Below are 26,361 nucleotides of genomic sequence, written 5' to 3'. Positions count from 1 at the left end.
TAATCCAGAGCATCAAACTTCTGTATCATATCCACTATCAAATCAAGTTAGTTCGCTGCCCTCCAGCATCCCAGGCTGCTTTGCAGGCCCATGCTAACCTCCCCTGGCAGGGCAGTGTATTGGAACTCGGCCCATGCTCAACTGCTCTGGCCAAGCTCCCAGTCAGCCCTTCCCCCAGGCTTTCACAGTGCCAAGCCAAAAAAGTTTCTGTCCCCAGCCCTGCCTCCAGCCAGCTAGCCTGGTGATAGAGGTGCGAATGCTGGCAGCTGTGTCCTTGCATGAACCCTGTGCCAGGTATGGAGAGCCCCCCTCCTCCTGCTGCTCTGTCCTGCAGGGATACAGATGCAGAGACACATCCCCGCCTGGCTGCAGATGACAGATTCCTGTGCCTGACAGAGCAGTGGTGGGGGCAGGGGACTGCTTCCCCATGTCTGGCAGCCAATCAGGGGTGGCCTGCCCATTTGGCTGCACTCAGGAGTCTCTGGCAGCCCTGGGAGCCAGCAGGACATGCTGGAAACATGAGAAAACACCCCCAACCGCCTGAGCTCAGCCAGCGCAGCCTGCATTCTCCCACCCCATCAAAGGGCAAATGTATGTTCTGTGCATGCCCAGGCTAACCCAGTCTGCTTAGAGAAACCCATATAAGTTAGTCCGAATCTGCCCCAGAATTTTTGAACGCCTGTACCTAGCCTTTGTTGCTCTCCTCTAGACTCCAGTTTGCCTACATCTTTCTTAAACTGTGATGTCCACACCTGGACACAGAAAACCCATGCTATTGCCTTACTACTGTTGAGGAGAGTGCAATAGATATCTCCCATTGTTGCACATAATGCTTTGGTTATACCACAGAATTTTGTCTATCTTGCAATAGCATCACATTGTTGATTTATATTCAGATTGTAGATCCCCACATCCTTTTCTGTGGTACTACTGCCTTGTCCTTATTGCTCACTTTATATTTGTGCCTTTGATTGTTCCCTTCCTAAGTATTTTGTACTTAGTCTTTTTAAATTTAATCTCACTCATTTTAAATAACGTCTATAATTTCTCCAGGTTGCTTTGAATTTTATCCCTCTTCTTCAAAGTTCTTGCAACCCAACCCAACTTGTGTTATCCTGAAAGCCTCTGTTTCTTCACTCCAGACCATCATTCAGCTCTTTTAATTCCCTACAGCCTATGCAGTCAGCAAACAGCTCAAGTACTCATAGTCACAGCAGTGCTTTCATTTCCTTTAACGCTCAAACTATCCATGGAATCTGAATTTGACAGCTCCTCATGGCTCAGAACTCAAAATGCTTTAGAGCAGGGCTATCCAACTTGCAAGCAGCTGGGAGCCACATGCCCCACAGGCCACACCAGCAAGGGCTGCATACCACACAGGCCACACCACGGCAAGCCACTGGCCCATGGACCACACGCCGTGTGGATGCTCCCATTTCTCTGTATGCCTGAGTGATCCCCACAACTGTAGCACTGTGTGCCCACATGCTCCCCCACCCTGATGCAGCACCATGTGTCCCCAAACTCCCCCTTCCTTCTCCAGGGTAGGGGCAGGAAGAAGCAAACGGAGGAGAGAGGAGGCATCCAGAGCTCTCAGCTGCTGTTGCAGCTAGAGCAATAGAGGGAGCAGTAACTGGGCATGAGCTCAGGGGGCACAGCTTAATCCCTATGCCATTTGGAAAGCCCTGCTTTAGCATACTTTGCAGGCAAATAAAAAGCTATGCAGCTGGAGAATCTAACAAACTGTCCTCTTTCAAGTTGTGCTTCTCAAATCATGCTTTTTTTCTTTCATTCTTTCAAGCCTAAGTGGCCCAGAGAAGGAATTCTAGTTCAGCTATGCTTGAGTTATATACACATTTAAGTAGATAGGAATAAATCCTAAAATGTTTTGACGTTGTTTGTTCTTAGCTTCCAAAATCATAGTACAAACATCTTAACTATAAAACATTGCCTGAGGTACATTATGATTACCCTAAACCAAAACAATTCTGTTTCCTGGCAGTGTTAATAAACCTGGGCGGGGCACTACACTACCATAGCTGTTCTGCTTCCAGAACCTAAGCTAGCTCATTCAACATGGCACTTCATTATGTTGTGGAGATGTGTCCTATGTTGTATACAGTAGTACTATTGTTTCAGGTAGTGAACGTGAAAAGATTCCAGCATGAGGAATCTATAGATTTTGTCATTTTTGCATTTTAAGAGAAGGTTGAGTCAGGTGCATTTCTCAATCCCCCAGTCCCATCATGATGGTGTAGTTGTCTGCCAGTTTTAGAGGGTTTGGTTTTGTTTAGTTTTTAAAAGCATGACTTTCAAAATTGCTTTAGAAACAGAAAAGCCTAATGTTGTTGATTGTATAGATACACAGTCAACTTTTTCCTTCTGTATATGTCTATATATTTCCTTATGCAGAGAAGTCATTTTACTGGCAGATTTTAAGGTTTATTTAATAAACTAATCATACATGTCAGTTGATTCCAATACTTTACGTCATGTAGAAATAGAACATCTTAAGTAACACATGTGCAATAAAAGCAAACAGATGTTTGCAGTCTAACCACTGCAGCTAATAGAGATGGTATGGCTCTGTATCAAAGGCAAAAACACAATGCATTCAGAATTGCCCACTTCAGTTTTAACTGCAGCTGCATAGCTTTAAATTAGCAACCAATAGGATGTCCCAAACCTCTTTGCAACATACTTCCATACTTAAGGTAAGAATTTATAATAAATTACTAATACTTTAACTCCTCAGCTAAAATAGGGTTCAAATTTCATGTAAGAGCAACTAAGATACAAAAGGAATGGCATAAACAATTATTTGTGTTACAGAACTAATACATGAAGAGCACAGTTGCTACTTCATAACTAGAAAAATTTAAACACATGCCAAAAAATCTCTCCTAGAAGAGACTGCCCCCAACGAGAACTAGGAAACCTAGCACCAGTGAGAGGCATGCATATGAATAGAAAGTCACTGTTTTAGAGACATCAAAAATGATTCCCCCTATGGTATGACAAAGCAAGACTGTTCTTGTCCTGTTAGCATGACAGAACTTTTCACTACAACAGACACAGATGCCTGGTTTCATTCATATTCTTGAATGCAACTTCTCTTACACTTAACCAAAGCTAAAATTAAACAAAACTGCATGGTAAAGAACATAGATCACATCTAATAACAGACACTGCCTACTGTTAATTTTCCTTTGAAGTTTGAGATACTGAGGGCTACCATCATGTATGAATTCAGGAAATAGAAAAATCTAAACCAAAAGAAATGTCTTGCATGTAAGTTGGGAAAAATTAAAGTGCTAAGGGTTTATTCTGGTTAAAAATAAACTGTGGGTTAAAATTGGTTTAGGCGTAAGCAAATAGCCTGGTTTTCCAGCTGCTTCCAAAGACTATAAAAGCCTGAGAGCAAAAAAACACACACTGATTTTGCTGATTGAGGAATTCAGCCAAGACCTTAAGGACATGCTTAATGTTAAACATATACTTAAGTCTCATTGACTTCACCATTGTTGACACAGAAGTTTCTTGGCACTTCTTTTCTTTTGTTGTCCTTGAGCCTCAAGCATGTGCTTGAGTGTTTTGTTGAATCATGACCTAAAGTAGGAGTTGATCACAAAAATTACCAAAAAGTAAGAATTTATAATAATTTATAATAGTTACATCCATAAATTATTACCAAGAAACTTGTGTGTTAACAAGACAGGCTAGCTTTCTCTGTTACTTACGATTTTAACATAAAAAATATACTTAGTATTATCCAACTTGGTAAAAAATCAAAAACAAAAAATGCCTTCCTAACAGCAGGCAGGAAAAATCAGCTTCTAATCCTGGAGAGTACTCCACACCTTCAGTAGGAACAGAAGGCACTCTAAACCTTGTACGTGGTCCCGAAGTTGTATGCTTTCCAAAACTCTAAATTAGACCTATAAGGCCCTGGCATATGTTTCTCTTAAGAGTCAATTAACCTGTTAATTATGCCTTAAATAGTAACCTGGCCACTTGTTCAATTAATGGTGCGATAAAATGGGAAACCAGCCACAAAAATATTTTTTTAAATGTGTAATACTCTTGTGGCTGGTCTCCATTGTGCTTTAAATTAAACAGGTGGCAGGGTCCCTGCCATGTAGGCTGATGCCAACTGAATGGCAACGCTTGGTTGACGACTCTCCTGTGTTGGCAAGCTGACAGCCATGTGGCTGCACCACACTGTTTCATGGTGCTGAGTCCAAGAAAGCTAATTAGCTGGGTCATCAGATTGACTGCTTAGCCCTGCACCTCTTGGGGTTGTGAAGCAAGGTAATTGACACATCCCAGCCCTGGGGACCCTGGCATCAGGGAGAATTTCCCTGATCCTGGGGTTCCCATGTATCAGATGTTTAAAAACCACATGTACAGCCAAGCTTCGCATTAGATTTTTCTAACACCCCTGGGCACAGGGCTTTGGAAGCAACTCTAGTACGAGACATGGGAACTTTTCCCCAATCTTTGGGCCTAGGAATGCTGGAGCCTTAAAAAAATAACCATGTACAGCAGGGCATGGGGATTTCTGACACCCCAGTGCACAGGGCTCTGAGACCGGTCTTAGTGCAGTCCCTGGGCTAGTATAAGGCTACTGACCTGCAGCCTATGTAATTTGGTCAGCTGTACTTAATGCACTAAACAGGGTTAGCTGAGTCCAAGCCCCTTCCCTCTGATTCTGGGGTTGCTTGTAAGGAATTCAACTAGTACCTGCTACTTCACAACTTACTGGTTTCCAGTCCTTGCACTGGTCTCCTGTCCTAGTAGCTCCTCCTGAATCCCAGATTCCTGGTTAACCCTTCAGCTCAGTGTGTGGACTTTGTTTTGACCTCAGTTTGCCTCCTGATCTCTGATCACTGGTTAGTACTCTGGTTCAGTTTTGGACTTTGGGCTCCAGCCCCCACTCCTCAGTTTGGAACTTGGATTGCCCTTGTTCATTCCTAGCCCATGGTTCAACCCCACCAGTCTTTGCTCTTGGCTGCACCGACTAGGCCTGATGCCTTTGTCAACCCTGATAACTGGGACCCACAATTAGTTGACTGACAGTCCCAGCTCCAGGACTATACCAGAGTCTCAAATCAGCTCCAGCACAGTCCTGGAGCTGAGACTGGCTGGTTGTTAGTTCTAGCCCTGGGTCCTCACCAGAGCCTCACTGGCTCTGGTGCCAACCCCAGGCTCAGACTGGCAATTTGCTGATTGGTTGCCTTGGCACCCTGTGGTATCTTGAGATCCTTCCAAGGGTGCCTTTGGATGCCACGTAATGTTAGCCCTCTTGGTGTGCAAACGTGATTCATAAGCTAAGCCCAGAGATTTCAAATAGGAATCTATAGTGTTAAAATGTTCTGACCTGTTATGGTCTTTTTTGGCAATAGGAGAATAGCAGTATTATTTTTAAGTAATCAAAAATTGAGGGAGAACTAAGCTGACATTTTACAAGGGCTGCCTTGAGTCTATTAGAAGTGTCTTGAGTCTAAAAAGGTTGAGAACTACTGGAATATAGCTTGGGATAAATACAGAAACAAATACATCAAAATGACAAGTGTACATAAAGCAGAATATTTGAGCGAGAACACAGGATGCACAGAGGCCTCCCTGGCTACATCTACAGCCCAGTAGTTTTCTGAACTTTCCAAGCCAGATAAAAAGAACAGAATGTATGATAGCATTGTTGTTTCACATCTTTATCTCCTAAGGGTTTCATGTTTATGTTTGTAATCCTCTTGCTTTATAAACCTTTTAAATTTAACTATTTACATTTTTTATACCTTGATCAAGCAAATTTAATGTTGCGATTAATAGATCTAAAATAATAATCAGATTTTATCAACAGGAAAAGTTCTTTAAATAAGAATAAAGTTCTTGTTTATTTATAAGAAGTAAATAAGACATTTATTTCTTATATCATCTGAGCACAGCTCAAAGATTCATCCTTGGATAATTCTATTTCTCTTGATCAAGGAAAATAAAAGTTTTTCCCTAACTTGAAACTGTCCAGTTCTCTGCATTCTTCATTTTCAGGACTCTAAAACATATATGTTCACAGGAGCTGGTAATGCAATGCTAGGGTAGGGTTACCAATAGGGAACACAATGTTTCATTCTTATACTGTGGCTTCAGCCTGTCCATCATAACCACATCCATGACACTAGCCAAGTGAGGCTTTATGGAATGAGAAAAAACAGTTGTACTAGGAAAAAGTAGTTTAGACTTTGAACTGTATTTTTAAACTTCCTAATCTCTAACCACATCTGCACCATGGCATTTGCAACCAGGGTAGCTAAAGCAACAAAAAAAAAAATTAAACAAAACAAAACGTGTTCTTTCACAAACTCTTATTCCATAAATGTCAACTTCAGACAGATGATATCTTTTCTTTAGCTGAGCTAATACACCCTGTCTATACTTTTTTCTTGTCATTAATCCTAGCAACATTTCAGCCTCATGCAATACAGCACAATCTGCAGAGGTGTTTATAAATGAAATTCCACTAATTTTGACCCCACCCTTCTTGACACCTGTCTCTCTTCAAGCTATTCCTAGAGATGTTGCCTGCGACCCTGCAAATGCTGACGGTTCTTTTCATTAGACATACGCTTCAGGGGAAAAAGGAATTTACTCAGGTCACTTAAGGGCACTAAAATCACACGTGCCATATAAAATGCTTACACCAGAAGATGATAGCGTAATGGAATGGTAAAACCTTCAACAAAACCCTACAGACAGAATGCAATTAGTAAAGCCTGCTATCTGTTATGTCAAGATCTCAAGTTACACTTTTGAAAGCCCAGTATTTTCTTATTGAAAAAGTGATAAGCAATATGAAAAGAGAATGTGATGTGCCCATCCTCCTTTGTCAACAGATAGGAGCACTCAGACCTATGCGTCTGAAAAAAATTTAAAAATGAAAATAAGTAAACAAGGTCATGGCTCTGGAAACTGTTCAATCAAGAAAATCTGTTTTTACAGCGACCTAACTCCCTAGTTCGCTGATTACAGAAAAATGTTAATATATCCTGAAGCATTAAAATTTGTGTATTAGAGAGAACAATATTAGCTACTGTGTTCATTTTTTCTGAAATACAGCCAGAGGCCTCCACTCAAAAAGTGAACACGTTATTTACAAAAACAACAAATGGGCAGGAGTTCTCATGAATTTAATGCATCAGCAATGCTACGTTTAGAGATGTACACAAGAATTTTGGACCAAATAATCAAAGTTGTTGCTATAGAGTAATAGCTATAAATAATTTAAGACTTCTCAGCTCTGGCATGCAAACAAAAATTCCAATTCAGTCATGTGTTAAAAATCAGACTGTCAAATCAGAGTTGTTCTGTTTTATTTCAGCCCTGTTGCATGTTTAGACACCTAAAGATGGAGTTACAAATATATGCATACAAACAGAAGGCCTTCTGAGCCCTGCTACTGAATACTTGTGCCCTGCTACCTACATTCAACGTGTTCACTGGCAACATCTTTATCTACCCATGTACTACAAAATGTACCCATTTTATAGGCATAGAAGTAGTTAAGGGTGACCTTATCAATAGCACATTCAGCTGAAAGGCAGGAGAGACTAGGGCTCATTTTCCATGCCATCTATAGACATTTTTGCAAGTGCAGGTAAATCATTCAATCTACTTTGCTTCACTTCTCATGTGTAAAATCCAAGATAATACTTCCCTGCCTTATGGGGGTGTTGGGGGAGGAAAAAAAGGCAGTGAGAAACCAAGAAAACAATAATTGTGAATTAAACTGTTGTGGACAATATTTGTTCCTGACCAGAATAAGAATTCTGGGCATCTTTTCCTGGTTTTAAAGCTAGTGTTTTATTTCTAAATTCCACTGCTAAAATCTCTCATCTGTTCCCCTACCACTGGTATACTAATACAGACTTGCTCAGGAAACTATAAACTGAAGCCAGCCAAAATGGTTTGTGGAGGAGAGTAAAATCTATAGTCTTTGCTTCTGGTCTACCACTCCCAATTTTTTTACTGCTTATGAGTTCCATCAAGGCCAATGATACTTTAGAAAAATGAACTTAGTATGTTTTACAGTTGACCAGTGTGTAAGAACTTGATATCTACTTCCCTGGCAGCGCCAATGATACTGTCTGTACTCACAATACAGTATAGCTATTTCATGTAGGTAACCCCCATTTATGCTAAGTGTTTAGTGATACATTAAGTATTCTTACATTTTCAATGTTAGAATTTTGGAAATATTCTATGAATTTCATTTATGAATAAGACACTAAGTGAACATAGGTGAATTTTAATCTTGCCAGTACCTTATCTTGAATTGTTTTTTTAGCCAAGATCATGTTACAGAAGGTTCCCATTCACCTACCTACCCCTAGATACATTCATAAAATCTAGCAACATTTTAAAAGGAAGCTCTGTTTTATTTCGTTTCAATTAACTTTTTAGAAATCTTCTAAATTTTCAGAACTCTGATTGTAGTTTATTTTCTCATCTTGGACTTCAGGAGGGATGGCCGTGCTACATTATTCAAACACACAGGCAAGGTACAGACATTCAAGAAGCGTAAGGATGATTCAATCCAAGTTATGCAGTTTTCTGTAAGTGGCATAGTTTAAATTAGTAGTGAACAAAACATGCATTTGCCCTGTGGTGGCAGGGAGAGACAAATTCTAGATCAGGTTCTGCCATTTTTAAACCAGCCTATGGATATTGAACTTCTGCTCTGGATATAGGCCGATTTTGTGTGCCGAGCTTCTGTTCCGTTATGGGTATAAATCAGTTTTGTGGGCTGAATTTATGTTCTGTTACGGGTATAGACCAGTTTCTGATCACTTACACTAGTAAAGGTGGAATGTCTGTACCTGGCCACACATAGCCCGCATGTGCACACAGCCCACACACACACTGAATAGAGTCTAACAATCAAAACTTGGTGAAAAACAATGTGATGATAGTCAACTACTAATTTTGAAGAAATGAAATCATTTTAAAAGCAAACACTGTACCCGTTTCTAAGTTTTCTGCACATGGCTTTCTGTTCTGGAAGATACCACTTGGAAGGGTGAATTAAAGTATCATTCATTCATACCTCTTTTATCATCAGTGCAATAGAACTTGAATGAAGTTCTGCAACTAGTTGTCTCTTTTCAGTAATTGTCCTAACTTGCTGTATAGTACTATTCTGTCAAATAAAAATCTATCAAAGTAGATTCTTTCAGATTCTGATTTTTCATTGCATTGTGACTGAGGTCTTCTTCAAAGAATTTTCTCTTCCCCTCTCTCTGGATTCTGTTCTGAATGTATTGTAAAAAACATCAACAAGATTTGTAAATGTTCCCTTGTTTTAAACCTTGACAATTTTTATTGTAGGATAACTTTTGCTTACATTTGTCAGAACAAAACCCATAGTTTATTTTAAGAACCTCTATATTCCAAATACAGTCAGCAGAAACATTTCAGCTATGCTGATTTAGCTGCATTCATAGAAAACAAAATTAAATAAACTAGAACCTTTAATGAAAAGACATTTCACTTTCTTAAAGAAAAAAGAAAGGCAGCTTTTAAGCCTAAAAATAAAGACTTGCTATGTATGTATGCTGGATATGATCTATTCTGTGGTTTGCAGAGAGTCAGACAATTAATCAAAGTATTCTAGCCTTATTTTCAGTTTTAGTTCCCATCTGAATTCCATCAGATATAAGAAAGTTTGATAATCAGCTTGGTAAAGAAAGATGTATTCAAATTAGAAGCACATGAAATGTAAGATACATTAAGATAATTGTCCATGCAGATGTTGCTGTACACAAAGGCACAAATTGTCTTGTGCAAGCTGTTTTAAGAATGAACAGCAGCTATAAGGACTAGAGTTAATAGTAGCACTCTGCTTTTCTCCTTCCAGCAACAATACCAGTTACAGGCTGCAAGCTGAGACCTACCTGCTCCTCCATTTTTTACTATCAGTTAATCTTCTCTTCCTGAAGTTCTGGATTTAACAGAAGTTGATAGTTCCTCCAAGTTGGGTGCTTTGTTGCCTGGCTTGTGCTGTTTTTCTCAGGATCAACTGAACTGTAGTCAGTGATTCAGGAAGCTGTGCTGTCCAGCCCTCTGATCACTCCCACTCTCCAGGGTGTGTGCTTACTTGTCTCTCTCAGTCAGACTAAAAACCAGCCAAGATCATTTAAGTCTAACAGGTTTCCTTATATAGGTAAACACGAATTGCATTCCTCATGAAAGAGTCTAACTGGGAATAGGTTTAACTTAGTTAACTCCACAAACACCAGTTTCAGTGTAGTGAGTTTGTGAGCAAAGACCTATAAAGCATAAGGCAGATTAATTTAAATCATAGCAAAACATCTATTCATTTAAACTTGAATTTATTAAATTTACAATAGTGCCAATTGGCACTAATGGAGCAACAGTGTCACAGCAACCTATTCATACTTTACTACTGATGGGAGAAACAAAGTACACAGATGGAACTTGTTTAAGCATATACACACAACATACAGCAATACTAAAATAACTCCAACAGTAGTGATTAAGAAAAACAAACAAGCAAACAAACAAAATTAACATGATCTGAACTTTCAACGAAAGGTTAAAACCCTAAGGCTAAGATACTGTATCGACATTAGCTAGACAATATTGGAATAAAGCTCATTGCAACTTTTTGCCAGTTCCTGTGTTTGTATTTTATATATTTAATCTTTTCTAGGACAGAGCTCTATCTTTTAGGTCTATGAAGAAGCTGTCATATCTTGGGATACTTTGCAAACATATCTATTTTTATACCCAACACAAAGAGAAAGGGCATGCCGAGAGGATGCATGCCCATATGGGAGATAGTATTTATGTGCTGAACTGTGACATCTGAGTTTTTTGCGCATCACTGGCTCCTCTTACACTCTGCCCACTAATCCATTTCTGCCATGAGTATTTCTAACATTTCAAACTTCTGAGCAGCTTCAACAGGCAGTTAATTTATTACAAAAGCACAAAACTTTAATGTTGTATAGCCTTATTCTATTCAGAATTGGACCCATCTCTTCCTTAAACACTTATCTAAATATTTGACACCAGGATGTGATGGAGGTGGAGAGAAAATAAAAAGATAAGAGGAAGAAAGAAATAACAGAAGGGAGAAAAAGAAGAAATGAGTGAAAACTAGAAAAAGGGGAAACATACTGGAAAGGGAGAGGCACTGACTGTGCAGGACACCACTGTGAGAAGTAACAACATTTTATTCTGTCAACCCAAAATTACACAGGTTTATAGTCAGAACAAATAGTATTCAGTTTGGTATAAGAAATGGGTTCTTCATCTGGTAAGTTCTAAGGTTAGAAATGTAAGTTATCACCAGAAAGCTAGGCATCTCACTTTCCCATAGACTATGCATTTTTTCTTGTCTTCCCAAGTGATTATGAAAACAGGGCTTTAAAATCACTGTGTTATTGTGTTCTGTTCAGAATAGCGACATTTAGTCATTTTAATGATTTTAGTACTTTGTTAGTTGTAATTTTTCTCTTCCTCTAAATAATGAACATTTGTCCTTAAAATACTACAGGGACATGGCTTCATATGAGGAGAAATATGAAAAACAATACGAGTAAAAATTGTGAAACACTCTATAAACATATCTAAACTAGTTTCTTTGTAAAATATGCGGCAAATGCAAAATACATGCCCACGGGGTGTGGTATAATAGTCTTTATGGGACTTATGTAGGATGACTTGTATAACTCACTTGTGGCTTTACTACTTAAGAATAAGTTTGCCGTGCCAAACACATGATATGATAAAACATTTGGATTCCATTACACCACCATGCATTTTCTCACTGTTAGTAAGACATGACAAATCCCTGAATAGAAATCAATTTTAAACTTAAGCCAATTCAAATCAATCCATTTCTAAAAAAATATGCAGATGATAAAAGTCTGAGATGACTAATACAGTGAGATAACAGCTGTTTTAGTATGGCGTGATTTTGTCTCTTTATGCTAAGTACTCTTCTTCCACAAAATCCAAAGCCCAACGCCCAACCCCTCTCCCCACCCAAAGTCACTGTTGCCTATTATTTGGAATCCTCTTTCCATCCCAGAGTCCTTACACATATGCCTCATTTCCATGCTTTCTCAGTATTAGTTAGTTTTAAATCCCAAGATTTCAGGTTTGTCATAGTAATCTGTAATAGAATGATCAGAGTCTAAAAGCTTTTTCAAGTTTGAAATATATTATTCTCTTTACTTAAAACAGACCTAATGGTAGAACTAGCAATTTTTCTCAAGCCATAACAAATTCACATTTTTACTGTATCCATACACATATATAATAACTAAAATAAATAGTTATAGATATTTATTACAAAGATTGTTTTTAATTTCTTAGAGTAATTTACACTAAAGTGTCCTGAAAGGTAATCTGATTAATTTATGCATATGAAAAGTAATCTGAATTTACTGTCTTAATTTACTGGCCTATCATTATGTATTGTCTGCAGGTGATTATAGAAAGATACCAATTACATTGAAACAAACTTTGTTTATTAAGAAGCTGCATAACAGGTCTTTTGAGCCTGCAAACAGAAGGCTATTTTATGTGGGAAATTCTCCCCATAGTCCTATAAATATTTTATTTTAAAGTTTGGGAATTGGAAGTTTGGTCTGAAAACCAGCTGGGATTAATGAAAGACTAACAATACTGCTTTTCCTGGGGTACAGTTCTTTGGTTTTTCAACACAAAAAGCTTAGCATTTAATTAGCCTGTGCAATGTTTGTTTGATATGCTGCTACTCTGTTTTCTGTAGGGCCATTCTGAGACAACCGTGCTACTCATCTTCTAGCTAGCCTCTATTTGCAATTAGAATGAACTTTGTTTACTGTGGTAAGGATAGCCTTGGAGCAGGATCTCAAAGGTCAGTAAGTAATCCGTTGAATCACTCTGCCTCTCCTTGACTGTCAATTAAGTAAATGTGTTCACTCCGAAACAGATAAATTATTCACTATTTTCTCTTGTATGAGCAATTCACTTTCATTCCCTCACTTTTACCTTTTTATAAAATATGCTAACTTTTCTTTGGTTCAGTGATTGCTCTCAGGGCCCCTCTAGACACTCAGGTAAAGGCATGATAGGATCCGATGCTGCACCATCCACATAGTTGTGCCTCCTGCCATACCACGCATGTATGGCAGGAGGTGTGACTGTAGAATCAAGCATCAGATACTATCCTGCCTTATTGCTGGTAGAAGCGGAGCCCAAGATTGCTATCTCAGGCTCTCCCTGCACCAGGAAGTAGCAGGCACCAAAAGCTGCAAGTCCTGTAGCTGACAGGAGAGTCCTACAGTTGAGAGTCCTGTAGCTGAGCAAGAGTCCCACAGCTCTCAGTCCTGGCAGCTGTAGGGTACTGCCAGGACAAAGAGTCCCGCAACTGGGGGGTGTTGCTAGGATTGAGAGTCCTGTCAGCTGCAGGACTTCCAGCCCTGGCTAAGCATGGTATACCCCTGAGGCTAGATTGACTACCCCCATCAGCCCCATCCCTGGCTCCCAGTCACAGGGGGAGACCCTGCTACACATGCAAATTAAAGCTGGATAGCTACCAGCTATAAAGTTATTGCACATTTTCCAGCTCTAAAAAGTTAGATAAATTATTCACTATTTTCTCTTGTATGAGAGATTCACTTTCATTCCCTCACTTTAACCTGGCTGGACCTTTTTATGGCATGATAGTTACTATGCCCGTGTAGCTGGTCTAAATTAATTGCACAATTAACCAGTTAATTGAGTAATGCATGTAACGTGTAGAGGGGGCCTCAGAAAGAGAAATCTAGTAAAACTTGCTATTTTTCCCATGTCCAATGCTGAAGTTGAAGATGACAATTTAAGAATAAATGCCCTTTGCCAGGACTGAATTGCCAGCTTGCATCATTTTTAAAAAATCGTAATGTGCCTTTGCTATTCAAATAACTAACTTAATCCTCCTACTATAAAAATCACAAGTAGGAATACAGATTTTCTCTATTATTAATGAACTCTGTATTTTATTGACCACAAAGGTACTATATCTATAGCTTTAGTGCATATTTAATATTAGGTTACAAATAATATTCAACCTCCAATCTTCTCTAGCCCATAACTTTTAGAAACATTTCCTCCTTAGATTTAAATTGTCCACACTTCAACAATATAAAAAAAAAAGGCTAAACTTGGCCCCTTCAGTTTAAACCTGAAGAGACCTACAAAAATCAGTTGTACAACACTATTATACAACAGTTTTAATATGCTAGCTGGTCTTGCACTCTTGCAAACCTGATTCCTTTGAAGTCAATGGCAAAATTCCATTTAGCTTCCTTGGGGGCAAGATTTCAACTTTGGTCTTGGGATCTACAACTTTTAATCATCAGCCTATCAAGAGCTGTGCCAGAACAGTTTCTGAGGACTGGTCCTTTCTGTTATGCCAACAATTCAACAGGTTGTAGTTTTTTTCAGTACAGCAGTCTATCCGGAAGACAAGTATAATGCTCTCCATGAATAGCAACAATAAGCATTTCTCAAACAAAACAAACCTTGAAGAAATGAAAGCAAATCAATAACATATATTACTTTTGAAATGCCAAAGGAAAAAAAAAAGCTATATAGAAAACTCCAGAAGTTAATCCTCTAAATGCACTGCATGATTCCTTTAAAAAAAATAAAAAAGAAAGAAAATAACCTAATGGAACTAATAGAAATACTGAATATATTTTAAATAATCTAAAAGTCTACCATATTCCAGCTTCAATTTGACATGTAAGTCACAATAAAGATATGCACCTTCCTCTTCTTTTAGAAAGGAATTTTAGGTTGATTAAGTTTGAGCTTCCATCTCTTTTGATTCAATAAATATTTATCCGTTCTCATTATTGCTATATCCACGGAAAACATTTCTAAGTGGTCAGTGAACTAGGCCCATTAATTATCCATGCACGGGAAGTGCTAGTTCTCCATCTTAAAGAAGACAAAAGAAAATCAATATTAAAATCCTGAATTTGGAATACTGCATATGTGCAACATTCAGTTTTCCAATGAAAAGATGCTAGCAGAAAAACAGAAAGGAGAAAGTAAAGTCTTCAGAAAATAAAGGTTTCAGAAGGCAGTAGCCTATTCATGTTGCACATTGTTTGAGCAGTATGCTAAAATACTGCTTGAATTTTTAAACATGTACCTTACCTGCAGGGCATGAGCTCTATGAATCAGGTAAGTTTATACCACAAAACTTCAGTTTTCCTTATGGCCTGATTTTGGTGTTTAATTTTATAGCCTTAACATAGATCACTGCATTTAATATAGCATTACTTATAAAATTCTACCATACTACTTAGTCTGTACAGGGGAACAATGAAGTCAAAATAAGTTAAGAGCCAGTGTCTGAGGTTATTATTTTTATCCTTGGAAAAAGAACTGTGTAAGTTTTTGCCCTCATCTTTCTCAATGTATTTAATTGAAAACTTTGGATAGAAGAAGTTACAGGAAACCCTCACTATTCATGGGTTCGGCATTTGCGGTTTCAAAAATTCACAAATGCTGAATCCGCTTCTTAAATACACTTAAAGGAGGTCTTTGGGAGCTTTGCGCTTGCAGCCGCCAGGCTGCTGCCACTGCCACTGAGCTCCCGCTGCCACCACTGCACTCCTGCTGTTACCAGAGCAGCCATGTCCCCTCCCCCCCAGCCCCCGCGGGCACTGAGTTCATGAACGCAGATGGCATTCATGAATGCAGTGCCTTATTTGTGGATTTTGCCATTTACGGGGGATACAAGAATGTATCCCCTGCAAATGGCAAGGGTCGCCTGTACTATCTTTAGGCTTGGTCACTGTATATTTTAGACCTCTATAAGATATTAATTCAAAATAAAAATTATGTTTTTTCCTACTAAAGACATTAAGAGCACAATATTTTGGTATCATATTAGTATAAAATACAGCAGAAAGCTAATTATTTCTGATTAAAGGCATTAGCAGAAGATATTGTAAAAATATTGCTATTAAGGAAGATTAGAGATGGATTAAAATGGTATTTGAGAAAGGATTTAGAAAAATAAGTATGTTTTTGGAAAGGTTGAAAATTCTTCATGAAACTCATGGGAAGAGAACTCAGAATATCTAATCCAGAGACTCTTGGAAAGCATTCACTTTCCTAATACGATAGAAATCAAGCTACCACACACTTTCTTCAAGTGCTTATAAAAGAATCTGGTATCTCAACCATTTAGATGCTTAATGAAGACCAACAATTATCTAAGTTTGTTTTAAGGCCCTTCTATCTTTCATGAATTCAGCAACTAGTAAGTAATCACGAGCTTCCATTAAAAACATGTACAGTTATGTTAAAAGTAGGGCCATTTTCAGTCTTAAAAATCATTTGACCAGATGGGGCCTAGCTACCTGAACGTCAAAAAAAAAGTTGGTACGCAGATCCTTGAATGAGGCTGGAGTTCATATATGAAACAAAACGTTATGGGTGCCTATAGATGAGCAGGGAGGCTGCTCCAGCATGCTATAATTACAGCACATCAGAGCAGACTAAATTTAATAAAGTCTGCTGAAGCATGGTAATTATAATGCTCCAAAAGCTTCCAGCATCTTGTGTATCAGTGTCCCTGCACTTCAAAATGGTGGTGGCAGGGGCGCTTTATCTGAGGCTCATTCAATAAGCTTTAGATAAAGCACCCCCACCACCATTTTGAAGCACAGGAATGCTGATACATGAGATCCTCTGGGCACTTTAAGTACAGTGGCTTTCAGAGCTGCTTTAATTAAAACACCCTCCCCTCCCCATTGCCAGAGCATGTGTATAAATGTCCTATGAGTGAAATTACATTTGGCCTCATTTAGACAAAGGGAGGTAGTTGTCTGTGTTATTCTAAAGTGAGGCAGAAGGCAGGGATTTACAAGAGAAGGATTTACAAGCCATAAGAAACATTATCTCTGATGAGGACACTGCTTGTTGCCATTGCATTCTCCTGCCTTGTCCTCACACACAACTATTTCAGATTTGGAGGTCTCCCTATACCTACAAAAAATGGCACTGCCATGGGCACATGTATGGCCCCTGAGTATGTAAATATATTTAAAACAGACCTTGAAGTTGGTTACCTATGCAGCTGCCTTCATCCCCCTAATATACCTTTGGTACACTGAAGATAGCTTCATCATATGGACACAAGGAAAGGAATCGCTAGAGAAGTTTCACCAGGACTTCAACAGCTTCCATCCCTCCATCAAACTAACTCTGGAATACTCCATCCAGCAAATTCATTTCCTAGATACCATAGGCAAAAGTTTGCAGTGGCCACATCACCATCACATTGTACTGGAAAGCAACCACCTGCTACAGGTGCCTCCATGCACCAGCTTTCATCCTAAGTACCCATCCCCACAGCCAGTCTCTACATCAGAAGCGCAACTGTTCCAGTCCCGCCCATTGGGATGCAAACTTTAAAGACCTGGAGCAGGGACTACTACATTTACAATATAATTGCAAAACCAATAAAACCAGACTTGGATTCCATTCCAACCTGCTACAATATCACCCCCACGACACAGAAACAGAATCCCGCTGGTTGTCACCCACCTTCCCAGCTTGACCTCCAATCCCCCAGGGAAAATGATGATCATCTCAAGGCAGTCATAGGGGACAAAAATATCCTGGCTTACAGATAGCAACAGGTTACCTAACTCCTACTCTCAATGAGGCATCAGGCCTTTCAACAGACCCATATGCCAGCTGTGAAAGATGGAGGATAAGGAGAGCAAGGTGGAGGAAGCAGCACATCAGGGGGCATTTAATTTTCCTTCCAGTAGATCTCCTAAGGCCTTCATTGGTAGTGAGGTGGGCAAGCATCCTTCATCAACACAGACCACATCATCACTAGACCTAATAACACAGGATACCTAAGCACATGCCTGACGCCTGCTTCAACACATGCTAATTAGCACACATTGTAACACATACAATAAATTGAGTCTGCTAGAGCATGCCAATTAACGTGCTCTACCAGCCTCAGTGTCACATTTATTCAGTGTCTCCACACTTCAAAATGGCAGTGATGGCACTTTAACTAAAGCTCATCAAACAAGTTTTAGTTAAAGTGCCCTCTGCTACCATTTTGAAGCATGGGACACAGAATTGATGAGATGCTGCAGGTGCTTTAATTACAGCAGGTCCTGAGACCTGCCCCCCACCACAGAACACATGTAAAGATGCCCCCCAAATTATAACATCTGAGATTCAGTCACCTGCTTCTCTACCAATGTCATATACTGCATCACCTATTCATAGTGACCATCTGCTGTCTGCTTTGGATAAACAGGGTGATCCCTACATGACAGAATGAATGGTGACTGAGCTGATATCATGTCCAGAAATAGACAAAAGCCTGTGGCAAAATATTTTAGCCTCCATGGATGTTCCATCTCTGACCTTAGAATAGTTGTTTGTAAAAAACAGAATTTTAAAAATTGACTGGAATCCAAAATCCAAACAAGAAATCAGTCACAGGCTGGATTGTGTTAAATATGGTCTAAACAGGGACTACGGATGATTATCCCATTACCTGGGCTAGCTTTTATGTCCCTATGGTTTTATTGCTTTGTTGTTCTCTCCAACCCCTCTGCCTCTCTCAGTACTGTCCTGTCATTCCTTTCCCCCTTTCCCCTTTTCCTGTATTATGTATTTAAATCACTCCTATTTGATAGTTGCTCTCTACATGTCCTTTTATAGCATCTAATTAAGTGAGTTTATGCATCTTTGATTCATTTGGACTTAATCATTTAGAATGAGTGCCACAACAAGCATACTCCTACAGGATGCTGATATAATTTGGCTGACTGCATTGGAGAGTTCATCTCTGGGCCAGTTGGGTCAAAGCAGTGGAATGCTGGGTGAGTAAAGACCTTGGGACTTGGTATTATTAATAAATGAGAGAAAGAGAGAGCATAAACTTGTACAATTATAGAATGGTAGCTCTTTATTTCTAAATTATTGTACTTTTTACTGACATAACAATTAGCTTTCGAAAAGAAAAGTCAACAAACAAATCTTTCTGAATTAACATGATATGGGGAAAAAAGTGAACAATTGATATCATATCTTGTCACAGACATCTGAGTAAAAAATGTAAGTGAAAAGGGAGGAAATCATTGTATAATGTGTAAATTAGAATCCTGTGAATTCTTGAATACACGATAGATAGGTTCCAGATCCGAAAATCAGGGAAAACAATTAGTATTATTGCAATCTTAGATTTTAGTCTTGACAAACTAATCAGAAAGAGTAATGAGAGGTAGTTAGCTGTGTTTGTCTGAAGTCAAGCAGAAGGCAATAATGCTATGTGGAGAGTATACAGGGTACATGATCAGGGAGGCTGCTCTGCACTCTGGAGTGTGGTCATTATCACACTCCAGCCAGCATCCAGTGTGTGATCCAGAGCCACAGCCAGCATCCCTGTGCTTCAAAATGGTGGAAGAGGCACTTTATCTAAAGCTCATTTGACAAGCTTTAGATAAAGTGCCCCCGCTGCCATTTTGAAGCGTGGGGATGCTGATATGTGAGACGCTCCAGGCACTTTAATTAGAGCAGCTCTTGTAGCAGCAGTCATTAAAGCAGCTCCTCCCCCACCTGCCCTACACACCCCCTCTTAGAGCACATGTAAAAACAACTTATATGTGGGAGTATTGTCCTTAAGAGCAGAAAAGTGGTAATTCATGTATTCTTGTCACCGGTGATGCCTTATGCAAAAATACTACACACAGCTTTGGGCATCTCATCATTACAAAATTAGAGAGAAAAGAGAAAGGAAAGAAAAGCAACCGCAGTGAGAAAGGTGAAAGACACAAGACATGAGAAACAAGGTGAAAAGGAGACAAACAAGAAGGGACATATAGATGCTCTATATACATACTGTTTGAAAGGAAACAAGATGGAAGAGGAGGAAGACTTGTACAAGGCTGTCAAAAGGACATAGTAAAAGAACTGATGGTCTTCACCTAAAATGGAGTAAGTTTAGATTAGATGCCAGGAAAAGCCTCCTAATGACAGCTCTTAGTCAATGGAAGCACAAATGCTTAAAGAAAGATTAGATAATATACTCAGAACACTATAGCAGATAAATGCATAATACATGCAGAGGGCTGAAGTTGATAACTTCTTCTAGCCCTAATTGCTGAGTCTTTACTTTGGTCTTATCTAATATTTAAAAAAACCTGTGTGAAAAAAGAGAGAGAAATCCATCATATGTCATAAAAATTCTAAAATATGAGCTCTTCTGGAATAGAAGCCAATGCTGAAAACTTACTCATTTGGGGACTCTTTAGTTGCACAAATGGTTTCATTGAAATCAATATATTCTAACCTGTTTCCATAAAACGCTCTCAGAATAATCCAGAAAATTCTTTCCAAAAACTGTCAGCCAGAAAATTCTTATGGTATTTGCTAGATCCTGGCTTGAGTTGTACAAGTAGGACATTAAAGCTTTTGGGCTAAGTACAGATAGTCAAGAATCCCAAAGCTGAATCGATTTAATCTTTGCAGATTAGTCTAAATTGTGTAGACTGAATTGATAAGCAAGTGAACAGACATTCACTGTTGATTCCAGAACTGCAGCCACATGTCAGCAGTGGCTTAGGCCAGAAGTTGGGGGGCACCAGAGCACTCCTTCCTGCTCAGCTGGAGCAGACAGCTTGGACCAAGGCTAGCCCAACCACACTTCAAGGCAGGATTTGCAGGACAGTGCAAAGCATTGTGGGATGCTGGGGGGCTATAAGTTAACTTGAATCTGGAGGAGATCTGAGACAGAAGTTCAATGAACCATTTAATCTAAATCAGTTAAGTCTGATACTACATCCATCCAGGTTTATCTTAAACCTGTGTTAGCCATTTTGAAAGCAGTTTATGTACACTGATATTGTGCTCTGTTGCAGATTTGAATCAGTTTCTGATCACTTATGCCAATTTATGTGTTTTCTGTCCCTAGCCTTAGAGTTATCTGAAAGGGAAAACTGACTCCCCAGCTCTCCCTCTGTCCACACAAAAGGTCCATGTTTCCCAAAGTTTTTTCATGATTGAGAATTGTGGCAGGAGGATGAAGGACCCTTGTAAGATTCCTATGGCTTGGGAGTAGAGGTTTCACATGTGGCCTTTGTGGAGGAGGTCTCCCAGTAAACCCCCTTGGCCTCAATAAAGATTTAGCATCCTATTTTTGTCCACTTGTCTTCTGCAGGGCTAGGGACAGAAGTTACACATAAACTGGTTTAAGTAATAAGAAACTGGTTTAAACATGTAACATAACAGAAGTTCAGTGCACTTAAATCAGTTTTGAAATGACCAAAACTGGTTTAAGATAAACCTGCTTGAATGTAGTATCAGACTTAACTGGGCTGGAGAACTTCCTGAGGGGGAGGCTCTCCTAAGATTGACCAGCATCAAGACAGGGGGCTTCTGAGCCCCCTGTAGTGGGGCAGCAGGATTTGGGGACATTTGGCAGGGCTAGCAATGGCCAGTAGGCCTGGGAGATGTGTTCTTGCACCCCCTGCCTACTGGTCTGGGTCAGTGCAGACCTCCCCCTGGCTTTCTCAACTAAAAACTGAATGTCAATTCAGTTGGTTATCAGTTCAACCTACACAGCGTAGAGGAATCTGCCTAGTTTCAGTTGATTCAGCCTCAGGCTTTTTGACTGTCTGAGGAGCAGTGAGGAATGAAGAGGATTGACTTCTGAACTAAGTACACTCTCCTTGAAGGCCTCAGGAGATCTACTGGAAGGAAACTTAAATGCCCCATGATGTGCTTCTCCCTCCCTACAATGAATTACTTTGCACTCCTTATCTCCCACCTTTCACATCATCATTCCTCCAGCAAAGGCTCTGTGCATCATAGCAGAAGCACAAAGTAGGAATCCTCATAGGAAGGGAGACAAACTCCATATGTCTTCTTAATGTCTGCTAAGTATTTAGCAAATACAGACATCAACTTGTTGAAGGTAAGCTGAAGGTCACATATTAATTGAACGCTCAAATATTTGGGTTTTCAGTTTGAAGTGTGCAGTTACACTATTCAACCTAGCTTAGCTCTACCCTTGTGGGAGTGACCTGGGATAATAATGGCACCCAGAGTATACGTATAGCATCAAAGCACCATACTGACTGTGTAGCAGTGGTACAACAACATGGTCACCTTGCACATGCTACACTCTGAGATGAATATAACCCTGGTGTCTTACTTCAGTGCTGGGTACAAAACAATTTGCTTGCCTGCTTGAGAGTCTTTATTGGTGTCACACTAAGACAGCTACTTTTAATTTCTTCTGGGCTAGATTATTCTCTTTTCAGGATTATTGCTATGGGGTGTAATTTGTTTCCCTTTTTAAAAAAATCTAATGACTGTCTAATGCAAAATATCAGAAGGCATGACCAAAATCTAGGACTTCTTCTCCCACCAGTGTCCTAGCTGTGGCTACACAATTAGGCCCCCTTCTTGCTTCATTTCCTTCTGGCATTACGGCTCTTGCATTCCAGGCTTCACAGTAGCCCAACTTCAACAAGTGGAGTGGAAGGTGCTTCTCCAACTGTAAGTTAGTGGTTAGAGAACTCACCTGGGAAGTAGGATACAAGTTGAGAACCCCTCAGTCTGCAGGTTTCCCACCTCCTTGGTAAGTGCTCCAACCACTAAGCTAGGAGGTGGGCATCAATTCTTCCTCTGCCAGCTCTGTTTCTGAGTGAAAGTGACTGTGGATGCTGCTTTTTATACCAAACTCAATCCTCTGAATGTTGATTAGGTGTGGTCTGAGCACTTCTAATAGAGCAGCCTCCTCCAAGACGCTGGGCAAGTTTATACACCTCTCCACCTTGTAACTAAATCACAATACAGCTGAGGCAAGAATGAAGTAACTACCTGCTCAGAATGGGATATTACCGCACATGTGTAGAAGCTTAAGTTTAGGTACCAAAACAAAGGTACCAAAGAAGGTACCAAGGATGGGATGTTAGTGAACTTAGGCACCTAAATATAATTCTTTTGCACCCGTTCAAGTCTCTGAAAATTCATTAATGAATTTACTTTTGCAATATGCTTTCATCTGATCCTTAAGTCTGGGTCACAAAACGTAGTGAACAGGAGAAGGAGTGGGACAACTTACCCACCCTTTATATTAATTGTTTTTCAGGGACTCCAGTCCACCCAAGTGCACTGATGTACCTAATATAGGTGGAGTACGTCTCAAATTAATTTAAAGTACTAAAGCATTCTGTGGGTGTTAGGGTAGGGACATTAAAAGTTTATAGATTTATCTCAGGAGAAAAACTGATTCCCCAGCTCTCCTTTTCCCCCACACACAAGGCCCCTGCTTCTTAAGGCTTCCCAAGGCTGGAGTAGGGGTATTCCATGCCACTTTTTGCAACTCAGTTGCCTAAATTCCATTAAGTAGATAGTTAGATTAGCAATCTAGATTTTATCTAAATCAAATTATTTTGAAAGACTCTTGTACTTGTAATCTCAGGTCAAGGTACTTCCAAATTTCCTGCTGTCTTCTTCAGTGCTACTTAATATTAACTAATATTGATCTTTGGGAAGCATTATTCAAGCAGCAACATTTGCTCAGTTCTCATGTTCCACCTCCTTCCTATTGCTTAAACCCCTCTCTCATCACTATCTTTTCTGATAAAATTAAGAGCTTAATTGAAGGGAAAATGTGGACAGAATTGCTCGGCCTCTTACAGAAATTGCTGCAACACTTACTTTTATAAATGTGGATGTACTACCAACTGCCTTTGAGACTAGAAGGTGGTTGTAGTTTCTTCTGAAGCAGGAGTGTTTAGTTTAAAAACAGTCTTAAAATTACAGAGTGTGCAGAAGAAAAAAAAACAGTTTTGTTTGTTTTAGGGCTTTTTTTTTTTAGGGGAGACTTAAAGGAGAGGCTGTTTTTTATTGCCTGTAAAGCACCAGGGTAGTTTAAAATTATTAGAAGCCTATGTGAGAAAGTCCAGGAAGTAAAAGAGACTTTTATTCCCTCAGAAACAGCCCTATTCCTCTTACCTTCTTATAGTAGCATATAAGCTATCTGTGTGCTTTGGCACCAAATAAACTTTTTTTTTCATTGCAAAGAGCAGAAAAGTTTCTGTTCTGGAATATATATTGAAAAACGAAGCATGAACACTGACTTACAGCTTTTAAACAGTTAATTTTAGTTCGCATAAAACAATTACTCTGACCATCAGCAGAAGATAAATATATTGTGGGCAGCAGACCAAAAAATCAAAAGGAGCCGGACGTGCCCTTGCTAAATGAAAAGTGAAATGCATGTAAATGAGGCCATCTCTGTTAAGGGCCTGTCTCCTCCCATTTAGAAGACAGGTGCTTGAAGATAATTTTTTTTTTTAATTAGATAGAGTTGAAGGTAAGTGCTCAATACCTAAGAGTGCCAGGGCAGAATGCTGTGACTTTGTCAACTGTCACAAGCTAAGGAGGAGAAAGATTCTGATTTCCAGAGGTCAGAAAATACTTATGAAAGATGCAGTTCTGCTAGTTCAGTAGCTACCACTCATCTCTCCAAGGGCACGGTAATCCCCTGGTCCAAAATAATATTTCAGGGCGCTGGGATACTGGAAAGCACAGGCAGATCCAGTGGGAAGCACTGATGTACTTACACCTTCTTTTGATTCCTGCTCCAACCAAAGTTTAAAACCAACTGCCTGGCAGTGGCAGCAGCATTTCTAGTCAGGCAGTACTAAGTTCAATTGAGTTCATGGCTACCTGATAATCTACCTGATCCCCTCTAAATTCTTCATCCATAGCTGTTAATGAGCCTCTTTCCTTTTTAATGGTTCTAATTAAAATAAAATCTAGATCTGCCCATGTTAGAGAGGGCATTGTTTTGGAGAACATATGAAACCAGGAGCTTAAACAATTGTGATTATTAATTATTTCATGAAGGTAAGAGTACTGCCCTTGTCCCCAAACTAAATTCCAGTTCAGATCATTACATTCTCTGTACCTCCATTACTTTTACAGATTCAGCTGTACAAACTATTAGTTACTTCTTTATCCGGACTTTCTGAGCTGCTGTACAGTATTAAACGTGTTCTATTGATCTTAAGACACAGAGAGCTTTTGCTCAAGAAGAAATGTCAGTGGTACTTAAGACTCCTCAGTTACATAGGCACAGTTGCAAATTTTATCCTACATCACAGTAATACAACAAACCAGACACTCCAGCTCACCTTCTGGAGGTCTTCTTTCATAGTGAAGGATGAACTTGGACTCTGAAGCAGTATCTCACTTTTAACCTGTATACTTTTAACTGACTGGCTTTTTTGTATATGTACTGGCCTCTGGTGCCTTTACTACTCCATACAGGAAGAGCACAGACCATCTGCAGATGCTTCCTCAGCCTGACGAAGGGTATTTGTACCCAAAAGCTTGCAAAGAAGAATTGTTCCAACCACTGGAGTTGGTCTAATAAAAGATATTGGATTTACCCAAAGAACCACATCTGCCTAGTTCTTACTGCAGCATTTGATTTAAGGTCAAAGAATAGGATAAAAGCAGTCAAGAGGAGATATAGACTTTTGTCCAAATTATTTGACTCTATAAAAATGAAGAGTGCGAGAGTGGCAATACGAGTAGAAGACCCCAGAAACCTCTGAAAACATGATGTGGCCATTACTGGATTTGATTAACAGATGTTTCCAAAACTGGAGAGGAATATTTCATGATGAGCAAAGCACTTGGTAGGTTACAGCTAGTCAAAGTTTAAGCTATTTACAACAGAAGAGTGATAATGGAGGGTTGAGCAGAGCACCAGCTCAGCATGCTGATTTACAGGGAGTGCCAAAACTGAGTGACCCTGGGATTTACACAACAGTGGCAATAGGAGCCCACATGGCAGCAGAAAGAGCACAGTCCCATCCCACCTCCTGGCTAGGGCACCAAGAATATTAGTTATACCTATGAGTTGGACTGGTTTCTCTTTTTTGTTGTGGAGAGGGGGAGGGAAGGAGAAGGAGAGGAAGAAGGTTATAAATAAGAGAAGTTAAAGCTGTCATTCTTTTCAAGCTTTTCAGAGTCCAAGTCTCACACACACATCCCATAGCATAGTTTGATAATTGACTGAATTAAAAGAAGGAAGGGACTGTGTTTTATGTATGTGTTAAAGCACAAGGAAGGAAAAATTGTTGGAGCAACCGAAGTAGACTATTTAATAGATTTTTGTCCAAAAGGTATTCAGCCTATTTCAAATACATTTTTAAATATTTTATAACATCTACAATGTTCTAAGTAAAAACAAAAATATTTGTTTTATTAAAAATAACATGTCTTTCT

General features: G+C 39.4%; 1 protein-coding gene and 1 long non-coding RNA gene across 4 annotated transcripts in view; one reads left to right on the top strand and one right to left on the bottom strand.

Moving 5' to 3' along the window:
- Positions 1–10,132, bottom strand: part of MID1 (midline 1) — a 400,427-nt gene extending 390,295 nt beyond the window's left edge. For both annotated transcript variants that reach the window (XM_019495010.2, XM_014607782.3), the window contains exon 1: positions 9,951–10,132. The gene's annotated coding sequence lies outside the window, so the exon portion shown is untranslated. The remainder of the gene's footprint in view (positions 1–9,950) is intronic.
- LOC109285001 (uncharacterized) overlaps positions 1–26,361 on the top strand; it is a 138,624-nt gene that overhangs the window by 85,429 nt on the left and 26,834 nt on the right. For both annotated transcript variants that reach the window (XR_009459148.1, XR_002092673.2), the window contains exons 2-3: positions 12,821–12,928; positions 18,826–18,932. This is a non-coding gene — a long non-coding RNA (uncharacterized LOC109285001). The remainder of the gene's footprint in view (positions 1–12,820; positions 12,929–18,825; positions 18,933–26,361) is intronic.

Source organism: Alligator mississippiensis, chromosome 1 (assembly GCF_030867095.1).
Source record: "Alligator mississippiensis isolate rAllMis1 chromosome 1, rAllMis1, whole genome shotgun sequence".
Lineage (NCBI taxonomy): Eukaryota > Metazoa > Chordata > Crocodylia > Alligatoridae > Alligator > Alligator mississippiensis.
Note: the sequence above shows the minus strand (reverse complement) of the source record. Positions and strands in the feature narration are given on the sequence as shown.